This window comes from Falco punctatus (genome assembly GCF_963210335.1).
Source record: "Falco punctatus genome assembly, chromosome: 17".
Lineage (NCBI taxonomy): Eukaryota > Metazoa > Chordata > Aves > Falconiformes > Falconidae > Falco > Falco punctatus.
In genome coordinates, this window is record NC_137597.1 from 5,480,686 (window position 1) to 5,496,809 (window position 16,124).

General features: G+C 46.7%; 1 protein-coding gene across 14 annotated transcripts in view; it reads right to left on the reverse strand.

Moving 5' to 3' along the window:
* KLHDC8A (kelch domain containing 8A) overlaps positions 1-16,124 on the reverse strand; it is a 49,085-nt gene that overhangs the window by 20,071 nt on the left and 12,890 nt on the right. For 3 of the 14 annotated variants that reach the window (XR_013924123.1, XM_080367390.1, XM_080367385.1), the window contains one exon: positions 1-16,124. This exon is cut by the window's right edge. The gene's annotated coding sequence lies outside the window, so the exon portion shown is untranslated. The other 11 variants (XM_080367384.1, XM_080367393.1, XM_080367383.1 and 8 more) reach the window with 10 other exon arrangements.

Below are 16,124 nucleotides of genomic sequence, written 5' to 3' on the forward strand. Positions count from 1 at the left end.
CTCCATCAAGAAACTCCCTCCCTCCTGCCAGGATGGCTCGGGAAGCTCGGATGTACTCACAGCTCCTGGGAAACCGTGCTGAGTCCAGGTGGAGCATGGCTCTCCGCTCCAAACACTCTTCCACTTCAACACCCAAATCCTCGGTGCCCACCAAGCATCCCCCTCCTCCCCTGCTCCCTCCGTCCCTCCCTGCACCCCGCAGCACTGCCGAGGGGGATGCGAGCAGCACTGGGAGCAGCCAGGGTTGGGAGGGCTGCGTGGGAGGGATGCGAGGAGAGAAAAAAAAAAAAAATCAGCATAAATCCAGCAGCCCTAATCTTCACCCTCCCGAATATGTAGGACAATTAAGAGGGAGAGTGTTTCCCCATCTGGTCTTTTCCTCGGTGCTGGCAGGCAGGGGTGTGCGTGCGTGTGTGTACACACTGCGTTACAAGACCCATACTTCAGCCTTTTATGGCTCCCCAGGCTTGCACAGGGTGTTCCCTAACGGGGGCTCTCCCTGCCTGCAAAAACAAAACAGATTGATGAGAAAAAAGAAGGGAGTTACAGCTAAAAAGCGGGAGCTGCCCCAGGGAGGAGGCAGGGGGAAGGGCTGGGGGGCTGCCCCAAGCTGGGTCCCGGTCATGGCTGGGAGCTGGGGGACCCCATACTGCTCAGGGAGAGAAAAGCCCAGCGCTGGTGTGGGCATCGGATGGACCCCACGGGCACTCACCGTGTGGAAAACAAGGACACAGCGGGGGCAGCTCAGGCAGCAGCAGCCCCGGAGCTTCTGCTCACCTCGCTCGGAGGCTGCAGAGACAGCGGTGGGATGTAGCACCCTTTGGGGTCCCATTTCCCAGCCTGCTGCTCATGCTGGGCTTTCACTTCCCTGACCCACTTCTCCACTCTTCTAAAAGTGTTGCAGAATAACTTTGCCGAAAAAACATTTCTAAGCAAAAGAGAAAGATCCTTTCAACACATCTTCCATCGAGCCTCAGAGCTCCTCCCCAGAGATGCGCTTGCAGATGTTTCTAATCCTTCAGGACCCCCCTGAACTCTGAACATCCTTGACACCCCCAGGGATGCCTTCTCCTTTCGGCACTGTGCTCACACAGCTGTGCCCACCGGCTCAGCATGACTCGGGGCACGGCTGGTACCCGTGCAGCAGCATCAGGTGCTCCAGCACCCAACAGCCTTCGAAGCTGCAGTTTCCAGACCTGGAAGAGGCTTCCGTTTCCATGTCAGAGGGACTCGGTGCCTCCAACACTCTTGTCCCTGCAGCCCCGACCAGTGACAGTCCCCAGAGGAGGTGTCAGGCTGAGCCCTGGCTTGCAGAAGCCCCCAGAGTTGACCCCAAGTTCAGCCCTGTAGCAATCCAGGCAGGGTTTATTCTTGCTGATAGTTCAAGCTGGTGGAGATGGGAAGCTATCTGAAAGCAGCTCTAGCCATAAAATAAGAAAAATGAGGAAATCAACAAGAAGTTGAGTCAAATGACTCTACATAAAGCAAATTCTCATCCCCTATCAGCTATTTTAATCTCCTGTTAGCTTTCCGTTGGGAGGATTCAATTTGCATTTAAATAAAAACCTCAAGCACAGGGCCAATCTAACGTTAAGATGTTTATTACAAAGGCATTCTCTTCTTCAGAAATTTTAAAAGACCCCATCAAACTGGATTTTAACAGGGGGGCTATTAGCAGTCTGGCATTATTGGACACTTAGTATTTGTAAGTTATTATTATTTACCAGACTGTTTATAGATGAGTCCAGGCAGCTGGTGAGCAAGGTTTCCAGCAAGCTTGCAAGCTCCTTGCTTACAACCCAGAAGGTTTAAAAAAAAAAAAAAAAAAAAGAGAGAGAGAGAGAAAAAAACCACAAAAGGTCTTCTCCTCAACCCACTGAAGAACTGACTACAGAAAGCTCATTTCCATGGGGGGAGGAAAGGGGAAGCTGGTGAGATGCGCTGGTCCTCAAGCCATAGGGGAGGCAGCTCCTCTCCATCCCCACGCTGAACTCGTGCTGGGCACCAGCTCAAAGCTGCCTGATGCTGGGTGACCTTTCCGGGTGATGGTGGGGAAGGGGCTGTGACAGACTGCAGGTGGCCCTGGCAATCGCGTTACGCTGTGGGTTCCACTTTAAAATCAGCCATAAGCTGTGGTTTACAGAACCCACTGAAACCATGCAGCAGGTGGCTGTTTCAAACCATTTTGGAGCTCCTGGGCTCAGGACACTGGGGGACACTTTGGGGCCAGGGCTCAGGACACCGGGTTTGACCCCAGGTGGGTTTTTGGTTGGTTGGTTTAAATCTGGGGGGGGGTTGGGGTAGAGGGTGTTGGGTAGGTTTTTTTATGGGCTTTTTTGGGGGGTGTACGCATAGTTTTGGCTTTTTACATAGTTTTGGCTTTTTACGTTGCTGTTTGATCTCGAGCCCTTCATCTCATTTTCATTTTCCCTCCTGATTTTTGTCTGCCCATTTCACCTGTTGCTTTGTGCCTGTGGTTGGGCTCCCCACACTGCGTGTACAGCACCCAGTGAGTGGGGTGCTGGGGTCAGCTGGGGCCCCGGGCCGGCAGCAGAAACGTGATGGGTTGTGATAAGATGATGGATGATGATAAAATAGGGAGCAGAGATGGTGTGGCCCTGACAGGGCTCTGCCAGGAAGCCTTGATAATCCTCATAGTCCTATATATCTGATGCTAATAATTTATTAAAACACTCTTTCATCTTCATAAGCATTTAATTCACCCAATTAAGAACAAAACAACAAAGGAACTCCAAAAAAAAAAACCTCATTGACCTTTCACTGGCCAGCATCATTTCTTAGATGAATGCATGCAGCCTTACCTTCCCACGACGAACAGTCTGCACCACGTCAACATCTGCAAAAGATGAAATGAGAGATGAAGGCGGGGGAGGAGGGCAAGTTTAAATTGGACAAAAGCATGGAGACAGGTACAGCAGCTTGGCCACAAAGCCCCAGGTGTTCCGTCCCTGCCTGCCGACTTGCCTGCTGGATGAGTCAGACCTGACAGGCTGGAAAATAACTGTCTCGGAAGGATGGAGCTTATGCAATGCACTACAGAGACCCGAGCCCTGGTACAAAGGCAGGCGTTGGCTTCGCTCAGCAGATGCTTTTTGAGCAGTGAAAATTGCACAGCCCTACGCACCGGTGGCCACTGAGCCCTTCCCACCGCGCAGGACTGGTGCTGGGAGGGAGGGATGGATGCACGCTGCTACCCACCACCACCACGCATCAGGAAAGCGGAGTTTACCTTCCTCCCGATGGCATCTTTTCCCGGCAGCGCCTTGCTTGCCACTTAAGGAGACCTCTCAGGATATCTCGAGGGATGTGTAAGACAAGAAAGGCCCAGGGATGTTCCAGATTTGTGCCTCAGAAAGGAGAGCTTTTCCAAGCTGCTTGGAAATGATAAAGGAGGTGTCACTGTTTAAGGAAGGAAAAAAAAAAAAAAAAAAAAAAAAAAGTCCTGAAAACCTGTAGCAGTTTCCTGCAATTCAACATCTGTTTCCATGGGAACAGCAGGAGAGTTGCAGTAATTCCTGCAGATTACACAAATAAACCAAACAGGAACATTTTATTTCCCTTTTTCCCACCTGCATCCCTTCAGGTTGAGCCAACTCCATCCAAGGAGCACTCTTGACCCAACCACTTCTCCTCAGCGTTTGGAAAAGGCACATTGGACTGCAGTTAGCAGGCCAGGAGGTAAGAAAATAGGGGGGAAGCAGAAAAAGCCACCCCCAGAAGCCCAGTAAAAGGCTTTTCTTTTAGCAGAGATCAGGATTTTGTAGATAAAGGGGAAAAACATGCACAAGGGCCAAGACCTACCCATGCACAGCTGACCATGGGAGACCATGCTTTGGCACAAGCAGTGGACAGCAATGCAAGGGGACTGACTGGAGACAGCAGTCTTGTCACTTCTTCCAGACATTTGGCGACCTGACAGTTAATTAACTAGTTAATTAATTAATTCTCCCTCCTGCAGGGCCCTGAGCTGACTACAGTGCAGATAGTCACCTTAATATGCAGAGACAGGAGCCGAGAGCTTCAGGATCTCTCAATCAGAATATTTAACCCACGGGGAGAAGTCCACCAGCTGTGCCTGCCCATTTGACAAACACAGAGAGACATAATTTCAGGACAGACAGGCGCTTTGAGAAGACAGTTGCTGGGAAGGAAAAAAATAAACCAAAACAAAATGAAAGAAACTCCACCCGCACGCACAAAAATTAGCTACAGTTTGCAGAATTTCATCAGCGGCATGAAAAAGCTTTAAGCTGTCTAACTAGTTAGGCTATGGATGCATCTGGCTTTGCATGAGTTTTATACAAACAAAACATCAGTCTATGTTTATATACAACTGGGAAAAAAAGCTGTTTGTTCCCAGGAAAAGTGTTTATGCGAGATGTAGCAGGGCTGGGAACCATCTCCAGACGTGGGTACCAGAATACTGGGATAAAGCAGGTGTTTGCTGGTATCACGAGCTGCATCTCTTCCATGCTCACTAAGAGAGCATCTATCCTAAAGGAAGATCCCATCTGCCTTCCCGATCCATCTGACAAGAGTCAATATATTCCAGGGCAGGGTACAAAGTGCCTTGGGTTTGCCACAGAGTGCATCCAGAGCAAGAAAAGGGACTTGGAACGGTGGCGTTTTGTTCTCCAGCCTTCAAAGGAAGGGAGGGTTAATCATTCATGAACCAGGCAGCGATAAGAGACAACAGCGAGCTGTGTAAAGAATGGATTTGAAAGGGGGATGTGGGTAAAAAACGTGAGTGTATAATTCCGATTTTCTATAAAAGAAATAATATTTTAATAGATTTTGGTGAATTAACTCCTATCTCCCCCAAATTTTTTCATTTAAACTGCAGAGAACATTGTTTTTCTTTCCTTTGGGGGTTAAATGTTGAAGCATTTTGTGCTTCAGAAAGGAAAAAAAAGAGACCCCTTTGAAAATGAAATGCTTTCAGAAGTCACGAGGCTTTGTTTCAAAGGTTGCCATAATGAAACGCTTCCATTCCTCCGAATTTTTCTCTTTGTTGTGTTGATCCCAAAGCGAAGTTCACAGGCAAATGTATTAATGTGTAACAATGTACTTTTACCCAATTCTCCCTGGATTAAGCAGTTCTATTCTTGGCTCAGTCACATGAGGCTTTTGTGACGAGTCACTGAACCCCCCCACGTCCATCCGCAGGGATTCATTCCTAGCTTGGCTGGACCCTGGCAAGCACCTCTGGCCAGCATCTCCCTTCTGTGTGCCCCTGCTCCTTACACACCGGCTGCAAAATTGCTTCTGCATCCCCGAGATCTTAAAAACCATGTTTGCACGTAGCTAAAGGCCAGCAATGCCAAGGGAAGCGATGAGTGGATGCTGAGCTGCTCGGATAGCTGCAAGAGCAGAGGAACAGCATCCCCAGGAAGAACAAGGCAGGTGCAGAAGGAAGAGGAGATGGTCTCGCCCATCTGACCAAGCCTTGCCTTCCACAGCTCCCACTCCCCAAACCACCTCCCAGCCCCAGCTGCTGCCCAGCCTGGGGTGTCTCGGAGCAAACAGAGATGTGTTACAGGAAAGTTGATTATAATTGACCTCAGTGCTACAGCACTTCTGCTAGTCCCCATTTAGCATCCATTTTGCTGTCATTACTCTCCCAGAGCTATTTCTGCCAAGCGTAGATCCTTGCTGACATGTCTCTAGCAGAGAAGGCTGCAACGCATAAAATTAGACGTGGGGGAAACAGCTTCTGAGAGCAACCTGCCAGCCACCCGCGGGGGCCGGGGCGGCAGGGAAGGCGCGAGATGCCCCCCCAACCCGAGCTGCGGGGCCGGGGTTAGCTGTTCAGCTGGGGGAGGTGGGTGCTAACGGGATGTCAGCTCCTCAGGAATCCTATCCACACCTTCAAGGGAACTTCAGAAAGCAGGGGAAGAGGGGCTGGGGGCAAAGACTGAGAAGTGAGACAGTTCAGGCCAGAAGAGGAAAAACACTGCAGAACAGCAACCAGAACAAATATTTTCTCTGCTGCCATATGATTCTCCTTTAGGTCTAGAGATGCCACATGTGGAAAGTGCAAATCCCCATGAGTGATGTGCTCCTTAAATCCCACCCTCCTGGAATTCTCTTTTATGGGGAAAAATGGAAATATATGTGGGTTTTCTACCTCCTGGATAAAAAGGAAATTCCAGACCGAACCATTTAATTTAAATCCCTCCTTCAGGGTAAGATCTTCTAGCTCAGTTTGAAGTATCATCATCTTTCCTCAGCAGATGATGCCACATGCAGATTTCATCCTCTGTGTCAATCACTGGAACTGGGTTAAGACACAGAGCCGTCCCCCACCCCAATCCCACCGGGACACAAGCAACCTTTGCCAAGTTTAGCAATCTACTGCTGGAAGCTCCCACTGGCACGTGAGCCATTAGCACGCCTTGCATTTGTTGTAAGGGCTCACAACCCTGTCAAACAGATTTAAAGAAAAGCCTATCAGTGCCCCTAGGCACTAGCATGTTATTAAACACAAACCTTTTACGGTTATGCCTGCTATAACATCCGAATTTCCAAGCACTGGCAGTTTCAGCAAGTCCATTCCTCCAACAGCCAAATGCAAGGAACTTCCCGAGGAGGGGTGAAGCCTTCAGCAGTCCAGGAACCCGGCACCCTCTTTTCTTCCTCTAAATTCCCAGATATAGCAAGACCTACCTGAAATTGCACCGAGCTGAGCTAGATTTGTTTGCCAGATTAACCGATCTCACACGCTTCAGGCTCAAGAGCAAACATCTGTGATCCCTGGCATTAAGCGGGGCTGCATTAATGGTGATGGTTTGCTTCCAGCCACTGGGAAACCAGTGCAAGCTGCAGACACAGCAGGGCTGGGTGCCCTGTGAGGTCCAGCGCTGTAAATCTTGTTGTGACCTCTTAAATCACGGGATGCCGTAAGCGTAAAGTCATTTTACATTAAAAAAAAAAAAAAAAAATCAATCCCATCACCTAACATAATGCCTTGCCGCCACACTAGTTTTAGAGCAGAACAGTTAATTACTGTTCATTACCTCTGTCAAAATAAAGTGGATCCAGACCTCACACTTGCCAACTAAAACCAGACAAAGTCTGGAACCTCTGGGGAGGCAGTTCTGTCCTCTCCCATGTGTCTTCCTAATGGCAAATAGAGCCAAACCCAGCAGGCAGAGCCGCCCTAATCCAACATGCTGTAGGAAATAGAAGCACTCGGTCCTTTCAAAAAATCTATTTTTCCAAATGAACTATTGGATCTGTTTTCTAGACGGTGAAGTTTGCTATCGGCCTAGGAGTTTACTACTGTGAAAAATTGCTGTATTTGGAAGCATCCCGCTGTATCACGCAGTGACCCCTGACTTTATCACTAGCAGTCTGAGTACATCCTCAATATCCTCTTCTGTACACAGCAGGCAAGAACCGAGCAGCACTGCATCCTTATTTTCTTACCTTGCATCTTCGCTGCTGTTCGCCAAGAAAACAGATTTAGTGTGTGTTAAAGACAGTCCACCAAAAAGTAGGTATTTCCCTTTACCTGTAATTTTCCGTGGCTGGGATTGCAGCTAGCTGGGAGCATGGGCACAAAGTAGGGTGGCGTGGGGCACAATTTGCCTTCTCCCAGCGCAGATGATACCTTCACGATGCTCATTTGTTTTGACGATCAGTTCAATGAAGTGAACAAGCACCATGCATGCTAAGCTCGCTCTCCGGGGAGGGAGGGTGGGGTCCTACTCCCTTCTGGCAGGATCGCTACGCTGCCTTACTCATTTCCACTGAGCTAGAGGAGTCTTGGCACACGCTAAGCTTCTCTGGGGGTGGAGGAAGCTGTTTGTGTCTCCCCATTTTCAGTTGAGAGGAATGCATTTTTCATCCAAATTCAGTATTAATGAGTCTTACAGCTCAGTACAGCTATCTTGAAGGCCAGGGAGTAACAGGGAGTTGGTACCATCACCTGAGGCTGGGAGGAAACCAGGGATAATTAACATTTTTAACAAGCCCAGCAAGTCTTTGTAACCTCCTCCTTTGATGACTATAGCCTGTTAGGGAGGGATAGGATTCACCTTTCTAGAAGAGGCAAAGGAATCCGGCTGGCAGCTCAGTGAGGTGGGCTTTAAACTGAAGGATGCAGGAGGCAGGTTCCAAAGCAGCGATGCTCACACCATCGCATCCACCTGGGGCACAAGCCAGGCCAAGCAGAGCAGCGATACATGTTTCTCAGCTGCATCCCATGATGACAAGAAGCAGACCAGCCACCTCAAGGGTGTGCGTGGCTATGGCAGATCCTCTCGCACCCCTCCTGGGGAACCTGCCTGCTCACCTGCCCCTCTGAAACTCCTGTACGCCAATGCACACAGCGTGGGGAGCGACCGGGAGGGATTAGGGATCTGTGTACAGTCGCAGGGCTGGGATCTTGTTGCAGTTAAGAGACCTGGTGGGATCTCTCGTGTGACTGGAGTGCCGTCACAGATTGCCATGTGCTTTTGGGGAAAGCTAGGCCAGCAAGGAGAGGTGGTGGAGCTGCCCTTTATGCGAGGGAGCAACTGGAACGTATGGAGCTCTGCCTGGGGGTGGATGCAGAACAGGTCAAGAGCTTACGGGTAAGGATCAGGGGGCAGGTTCTCACAGACCCTAGCTCTCAAGGGGAACTTCAGCCACCCTGGTGCCTGCTGGAAAGCAAAGCCAGCTAGGCACAGAGCAACCACAGGGTGCTGCAGTGTTTTCCTTCCCATTAGGTGTCAGGCTCCAGGCTCTACATTTCTCCTGTGGAAAGAGATACCAAAGGGCTCAGCTTGATCTTAACCATAAGCCATTCAAGTGTCATGATTTATGAGAACATTGCACATAAAATTAGCTCCTCTTCAGATGAGAACTAGGAGGCCAACAACGGGAGATCCTCACTTCCACTGTTCCCCCTTTTTTCAGCAACAGCATTGGGCAGTAACACACTTATTTCATATAAACGAACAGCACGTGCCCTTCAACAAGCACACACACACCCCAAGCATGTTGAACAGCAGGAGATTAATGTTTTTGTTATCCATTGCTAGGAGGATTTCAAAAATCCTCATCCCTGGAGCCAGTGCTTCACCATCCTAAATTGAAAGGAGGGACTGGAATAATTCACTAAATCCAGGATAGAAAAACAAAAAGGGAAAAATAAAAATATGTTGGGTACCTGACAGTGCCCTCCAGGTGAGACAGCTGATGCTGAGGAGGAAGGTTCCACCTCATTTCATGCATGTTCAAATGAAAGCAATGATGACTTTATTTCCTTGATAAGAACAAGGCTCTGAAGTGAGTCGGGGGGGAAGGGCAGGATGGCATAGCCCTTCCCCACCACCCCAAGTGACCAAATCAAAGCCAGCCCGCACCAGCTGCGCTCACCACCAGGTCCTGCAGAGCAAGCGCAAGATGGCTAGAGAGAGTGGGGACATATGAGCAGCAGAGAGCAAAGCCTCCAAGTGTGATGTAGAACCAACAGGGTCCATCAGTTACTTAACAGGGAAGCGATGGTATTCACATAGCGAGTTGAAGCAGCTAAAAATTATTTTCCTAGGAATGCAACGTCAAGGAAAACCAGCACATTCCAGCTTTCATCACGCTTAGCTAAACTGGAAAATGAGCTTCGCAAAGCAGGAAACATCCAAGAAGAGCACTAACACCACACCTTGGTGGAAAGGCAGCCACCTTCATCTCACTGACTGTTAGAGAAGTCAAACACCCCTTTCTCATTTATTACCATTTAACCTTAGAAGAAGAGGTAACCTCTTACCTCACGTTAAAGCCATCACCCAGACCTGAGGCAGCAATTACAAAGTGCACACACCTTTAAGATAAAGCAAAATGTCTTAGAAGTTTTAAGGAAACCATGCAGTATCTCACCCCTCTAGCTTACTGTGTTATGACTTAAGCAGGGGAGATTTTCCTGCTAAACTTACAGTGTCAAACCAAAGAATACAAAATTTTTTTTCTTGCCAAAGTGGATACGGACAACAGGAGAAACCCAGCAGTTATAAAATCAAATACATTCAGCAATCCAAATAATCTTTCCGATTATGTGCCAGGCTCCAAGTTCTGCGTTTCTGCTGTGAAAAGATACCAAAAGGCCTCAGCTTAAGCTTAACCCTTAAGTCATTTAAGTATTATGATTTAGGAGAACACTGCATATAAAATTAGGTTCTTTTCTGACGAGGAGTAGCAGGCCAACAACGGGAGATCCTCACTTCCACTGTTCCCCTTTTTCAGTAAGTTACAGACTTGAAGGGGCAAGAACATTTTTTTAGAAGTGGTTAAGATGTAGTATCTCCTCCCTTGATCTCTCATGGCTTGTATTAAGCTAGAGCCATCATTCCCTGTCTTGCCAGATTGGCAAACAATTTATTCCCTCCGTTTATATCTGGTGTTTCTCACATATAAGATAACCAGAGCTTAGAGAAGCCACAAATCCTCAGCGATGCAGTAATCCCAGCCATGGGCAGCTTAGGAAAAACCAAGCCATGCAGAACTCCAAACACCTCTGAGCAAATAAACCCTCCAGCTGGGGCACAAAATGTGCAAACATGGATGCAGCAAAGGCGAACCAGTATAGCAAGGCACACTTTCAAGAATTAGGAACTTCTGAACGCGGTGAACACCAGGCAAAGACAAGTCACAGGCTGTTTCACCCTCCTCCTAGCCTGTTAATTCACTGCCTGAAGAGCTTGTTCACAAGTGGCAGAGAGGAAAAAAAAAATTGCATTCTTCAGTTTTGTAGTCACCACTAAACACTGCTTATGTCATCAGGACTGGGCTTTTATTGTCTCCCCGGGATAAGGTTTATGAGCAGACCATTTCTATTAGCCTCCATTCGTTACACACATGAAGATCACAAACACAAAGATGGTAAATGTCATGATCTCCAGAAGCGTGGGCATCAGACTTGGAGTGGTCCCTTCCTCTGCCAGTTCTGCTTGGTTCCAGCAGCTGATTTTCAGTATCAGCACCTCTTTTTCCACTTCAGTTGTCCCCGTATTCTTCTGAGCTGCGAACTGCTGCCTCTCTTTCTTTGGTTTTTTCCTGCTGGATCTAGGAGGGTAAATAAAGCATTGGTTCAGGTAACCTGAATTCTCATCACTGACCTTACAGAGCCAACATCTCTTACCTTTTAGATATAGGAACTACCACTAAGCGAGAAAAGAATCTTGCAATTAGGGCAGAGTAAAGAAAAAAAAAATTCAACAAGACAAAACCGCGAACCACAAAGCAAGTCTTCTGGTTACAAAACAACACTCTTTTGAAATTAACTCAAGTACCATCTTTGTGCAGCTGGCACAGAGGGATAACCCAGTGCTGCTCAGCTTTTGTACTGGACACCTCTTATACCTAGGGAAAGGGATACAGCAGGCAAGGAATTAACTGGAATGGGATTCTGGAACACGCTTGCGATCTGCTGCTGTAGGATTGATAGGCAAGTGGCACTAGAAGCACACTTTTCTGGTTAGCCTCTAGCTGAAGCAAGATCTACAGGTCAGGGCCCCTTTTGATTCACGTATTCCCATGCAAGAAAAAAAAACAAACCACAAAACATTTTCATGATTCTTCTAACAGCAGCAAGAGACAGTGTAGTTGATGACAAGAGGAAAAGACAGGTTAAATGCATGGTACCCGATTCCTCCAGGAGGCAAAGAATCAGAAAAGTGTGGTTTGCTTTGGTCATCATCATCAGTTCCATCACTAGATGTTCCACTCATCTGACAAAAAAAAAAAAAAGAAAGTATGGCAAGAGATTCAGTGAGCTTAATGCATAAGCTTTTCATTTCTAGCAAGCAAAGCTACTGAACGAGCTGCAGACTACTAGCACAAGGCCACTTTAATTTTAAGGGGGAGGACGCTTCATCTTTTGGGGCCCTGGTGTTATCAGAACAAGGCTAATGAGAAAACGTATGCCAGTGATCACAGGAGGCTAACAGGGATGATGCCCAGACCCGTTACTTCTTGTCGTGGTGTAACCCTAGCTGCTCGCTCCCTTCCCTCCGCTTCGGTGAGATGGGGAGGAGAACCAGAAAAAGGTAAAACCCAAATGTGGGTTGAGATAAGAACAGTTTAGTAATTGAAAGAAAGTGAAACATAATAATAGTAATGGAAAGGCAGCTAAGAAGAAAGAATGGAATAAAACCCAAGAAAAAACAAGCGATGCACAACACAGTTGCTCAGCACCTACTGGCTGATGCCCAGTCCCCGAGCAGTGATCAGCCTCTCCCAGCCAGCCCCCCGAGTTTATATTCTGAGGATGATGATGTATGGTATGGAATATCCCTTTGGCTGGTTCAGGTCAGCTGTCCTGGCTCTGCTCCCTCCTGGATTCTTGTGCACCTGCTCACTGGCACAGCAGGGGAAACTGAAAACTCCTCGATTTAAGATAAGGACTACTTAGCAACAACTAAACCATCAGTGTGCTATCAACATTATTCTCTTTCTAAATCCAAAACACAGCACTGTAGCAGCTACAAAGAAAATTAACTCCATCCTGGCCAAAGCCAGGACACACCTCGATGCAAAGGGATTCAGTGAACAGAAGCTGCCTTGAAATAATCTTGGTTCAAGTGGATTGTTCTTCTGCAGATCACAAAAAAAACCCCAAAACACCCACCAAAAATCACTTTTGGCAAGTACTTAAAAACCACCAGGAGATTAGGTTAAAATAAAGGCTGGTTGCCGGCAGTCTACTCTGTCTAACACAGATGCCTCTGGAATATTAATTGGTATTCAGGATTCCATTGTATTCTTGTCCACCATTTTCTCATCCTGCTGGATAACGAAATACTACTTTAAACTGATTTATTGCACAAGGCAGTGAGTAATGCACAATAAACAGTATTTTGCCTCTGGACACACTATCTACTCACAGCAGCTCAACAAACTCATCTGCATGCAAGGAGAACAGTGCTATAACCAACATCCCCATTACACAAATGAGCCAGGGCCTCACTCAGGACCAGAGTCCCCATGGTGCTGGGTGCCACCAAGAGACAGACATCTTATGCCAAAGAGACTGATGGCCATGCCCAGAAGAGAATTAGCAACCACCTTTAACACCACGCAACAGGGTCCGCTTCTAGGGATGGAGCCTAAATACTGCACTTCCCAGGTTACTTACGTTTAAACATGACACACGTCAGTGCTTGGGCCAAAAGAATCACTCAAAATTGTCTGTTTCAAGATGATCCACGGCTGAGTTTTAAACGCTAAGATCAATTTATCCTACAACAACATCACAAAGTTCTCCTAAATATTCTCTTCAGGCGGAAGCACCATCTCTAAGATCACCATCTTCTAGGTCACGCACTATGCCGAGATGGAAGTGGAACATGTGGCTTCCCCTCCAGAATTCCTCCGCTATGAGCAAGCCCATTTGCTCAGAGGTGACTCAGGATCCTTAAACTGCGCTGTGAAGTGCACGTTAGATACATTCAGATAAGATGGAAGATTTCACAGTTTAAGGCTAAGAAAGCAAGAGATGTGCTTCTGTGCTACTGTATCAGTGAGTGAAATGAGATTGCCTGACTCATGTATCGTGTGGATGGGGCAGCAGTCGGAGCGTTGTACCTTAGAAGTGTTCTGTGCCCAGAGAAAGTGCAGAGAAGTGATGACTACTGTAGATTAGCATTGCCATAATACCCTTTTCCAGCAAATAGACTTGAGACCGACGCAGGGACCGCTTCCAGCTGATCTCTCCTGCGCCTGCATCTGGTCTTTTGGCAATTCATCCTCCAGCAATAGTAGTTCTACCTGTTAATATTTCAAGACAGACTCATTAATGCAGACTCTGGGCACATAATTAAAGCCTCTCATCGTGAGATACCACAAAGTCCTGAGTGCCACACAACACAGACCATGTTCTCGTTTAAATCAGTATGAATAACAAGAAACCTCTTACAATTTTTCCACCTGTGACAAGTCTACAGTTACAACGCAAAGTCGATTTAAACTTACGTAACTAAAAGCCTGAAATAATTTACATTCTGTGAGTAAAGCAATCCTCAAGATAGCTTGTACTTCTATCAGTAATTAGTCATCTGATATGCACTCTATTCTTAATTAGCAATCCTTTATCTAATTATTTTTAGAAATCTAATATATGTGAGAGATGGCCCATCATGAAGCAGCACCAATTTTCATTTTTGTTAGCCACTAGTTTCACAATTATGAGCACATCGAAAGCTACTAGATGATCTAGCGGGAGCACAAGCAAGCCCTTTAATGTTCTGTTGCCAGAAATTAACCTGGCTTCCTTTACTAGGAGACAGCAAACAGTGATGGCAATCCAATTTAAGATCACTTCTAGATCTAGGGATCGCTAGATGCAGTGACGTAACAAAATGCGTGCGTGACAAGTACGGATACTTTTATCTCAGCAAGGCTGTGATCTGCATCAGGCAACAGAAGCTTTACACTATATTGAGGCATTTCCAGGTGTGAACCCTATGAACAAAAGAGAAAACAGGGCACATCAGTGACTTTCAGTGTGGTATTAAGGGTCAATATATTTTCTAATAGCATAACAAGAAAGTATTTCTTCAGTGAAGCAGCTGCAGAAGAAATGTGAGTTCAACAGCCACACCTCTTGCAAAAGAAACCTCAAGAAAGTGGAAGGCAGGCCATAGAAGGATGCTATAATTAACTGATTGGAGGTAATCGCTGCATTTGTCATGAGCTAATACAAAGAACATCAGTTTATATCAACTTTCAATTTCCTTCATTTAGCTGTAGATACATAAAATATTCATGCATTAGCAGATTACTTACTTCAGTATAGCCAGAGGCACAGGCTGCTGTCACTTTGAAGGCTTTGATTTCAAAGGTTACTTCAGTCCTTCTGTCTGAATGAGGAAAAAGGGGGAAAAAGGGCCTTAGAATACAAGCAAATTAGCCTGAAATATCTATACCAGGTTGCACCATTTGATGCTTTAAAAAGCTACAGTTCAGACCATCTTTACAAATCGCATTGCTTCATTTCCTCGTGCATTCACCAGCGCGCTCTTTGGTTACAGATGTGGTTTGTGCACCTACTGAAACGGCTTGGCATCGCCCCGGCAGCATCCAGGCAGGCACACACATAACGTGGGTCCAGAAACACGGAGGGACTGCAGGCAAAACCAGCAGCAAGAGGCAGAGAGGATCGAAACGTGTCTGAGCCTCTAAGCTAGAGCCAAGAAGTGGTTAAGAGCCCATTCATCTGTTGGGGATCACATAGCAAAAACAAGTGAACAGTCACTTATCCAGCCCCACAGCTCGACACAGTAGAACCAGTAAATAATCTTTTCCTTTAAATCATTTTCAATCACTATACAAAGAAGCTGTGTTTGAACCAGCTCTGCTTTTGTTATGACAGCTGCTACACTGTCAGATTAGTCCAATGCACAGCTGTTGGCTTAGACATGTTTTGAAAAAACACGTCTAAACCGCTCAGGATTTTGGAACTTTTTTTTTTTTAAACAGCAACAGAAATCACCCCACCAAGCTAATTGCTTAAACAAAGCTGGATATTCATTACGGTCTGGAGAATAAATGGGAAGTCTGGCTTCACCTTTGAAGAGATCTTCAAAGGACATTGCAATAAAGAAAAGGTGGGAGCAAACCATCTTTTAGCACTAAGGAACTCCCCAAAAGGCTTTTTGAGATTAAAACACAAAGTTCTGCTTGAGTAAAGAGAGTAAAAATCCCTTTCAGCTCAAATTTTTCAAAGTATTGTAAGACCTCTGAAATGGTGCCCTTCATTCTCTTCGTTCCGCCTGCCTTTATCTGCTTGCCCACAGTGCTTCTGTTGCAGGATTTTGTTTTCACTCGGTACAGCTCCTTGCCGGGGCATTTGTTTGGTTTGTGCTTTCAGCGCTGAAGGTATTGCATTCAGCTATGCCAGCCTGAAAGAAGCATATACATTCAGGTGAAGCACAGTCAAGTAATGCTACCTAACTAGATTGCCTGTTTATTTGGCATATCAAAAAAGGGAAAAGGCACGTCAAGTCCGCAAATCTCAGATCAGCGTTGTTAGGGCTGCACGAACACAATGGGTTATTTCCAGCAGTGCTCCTGCAGCACATTTCCATATATATTACACAGCCTAAACAAATCTTTTCTAGCACAGA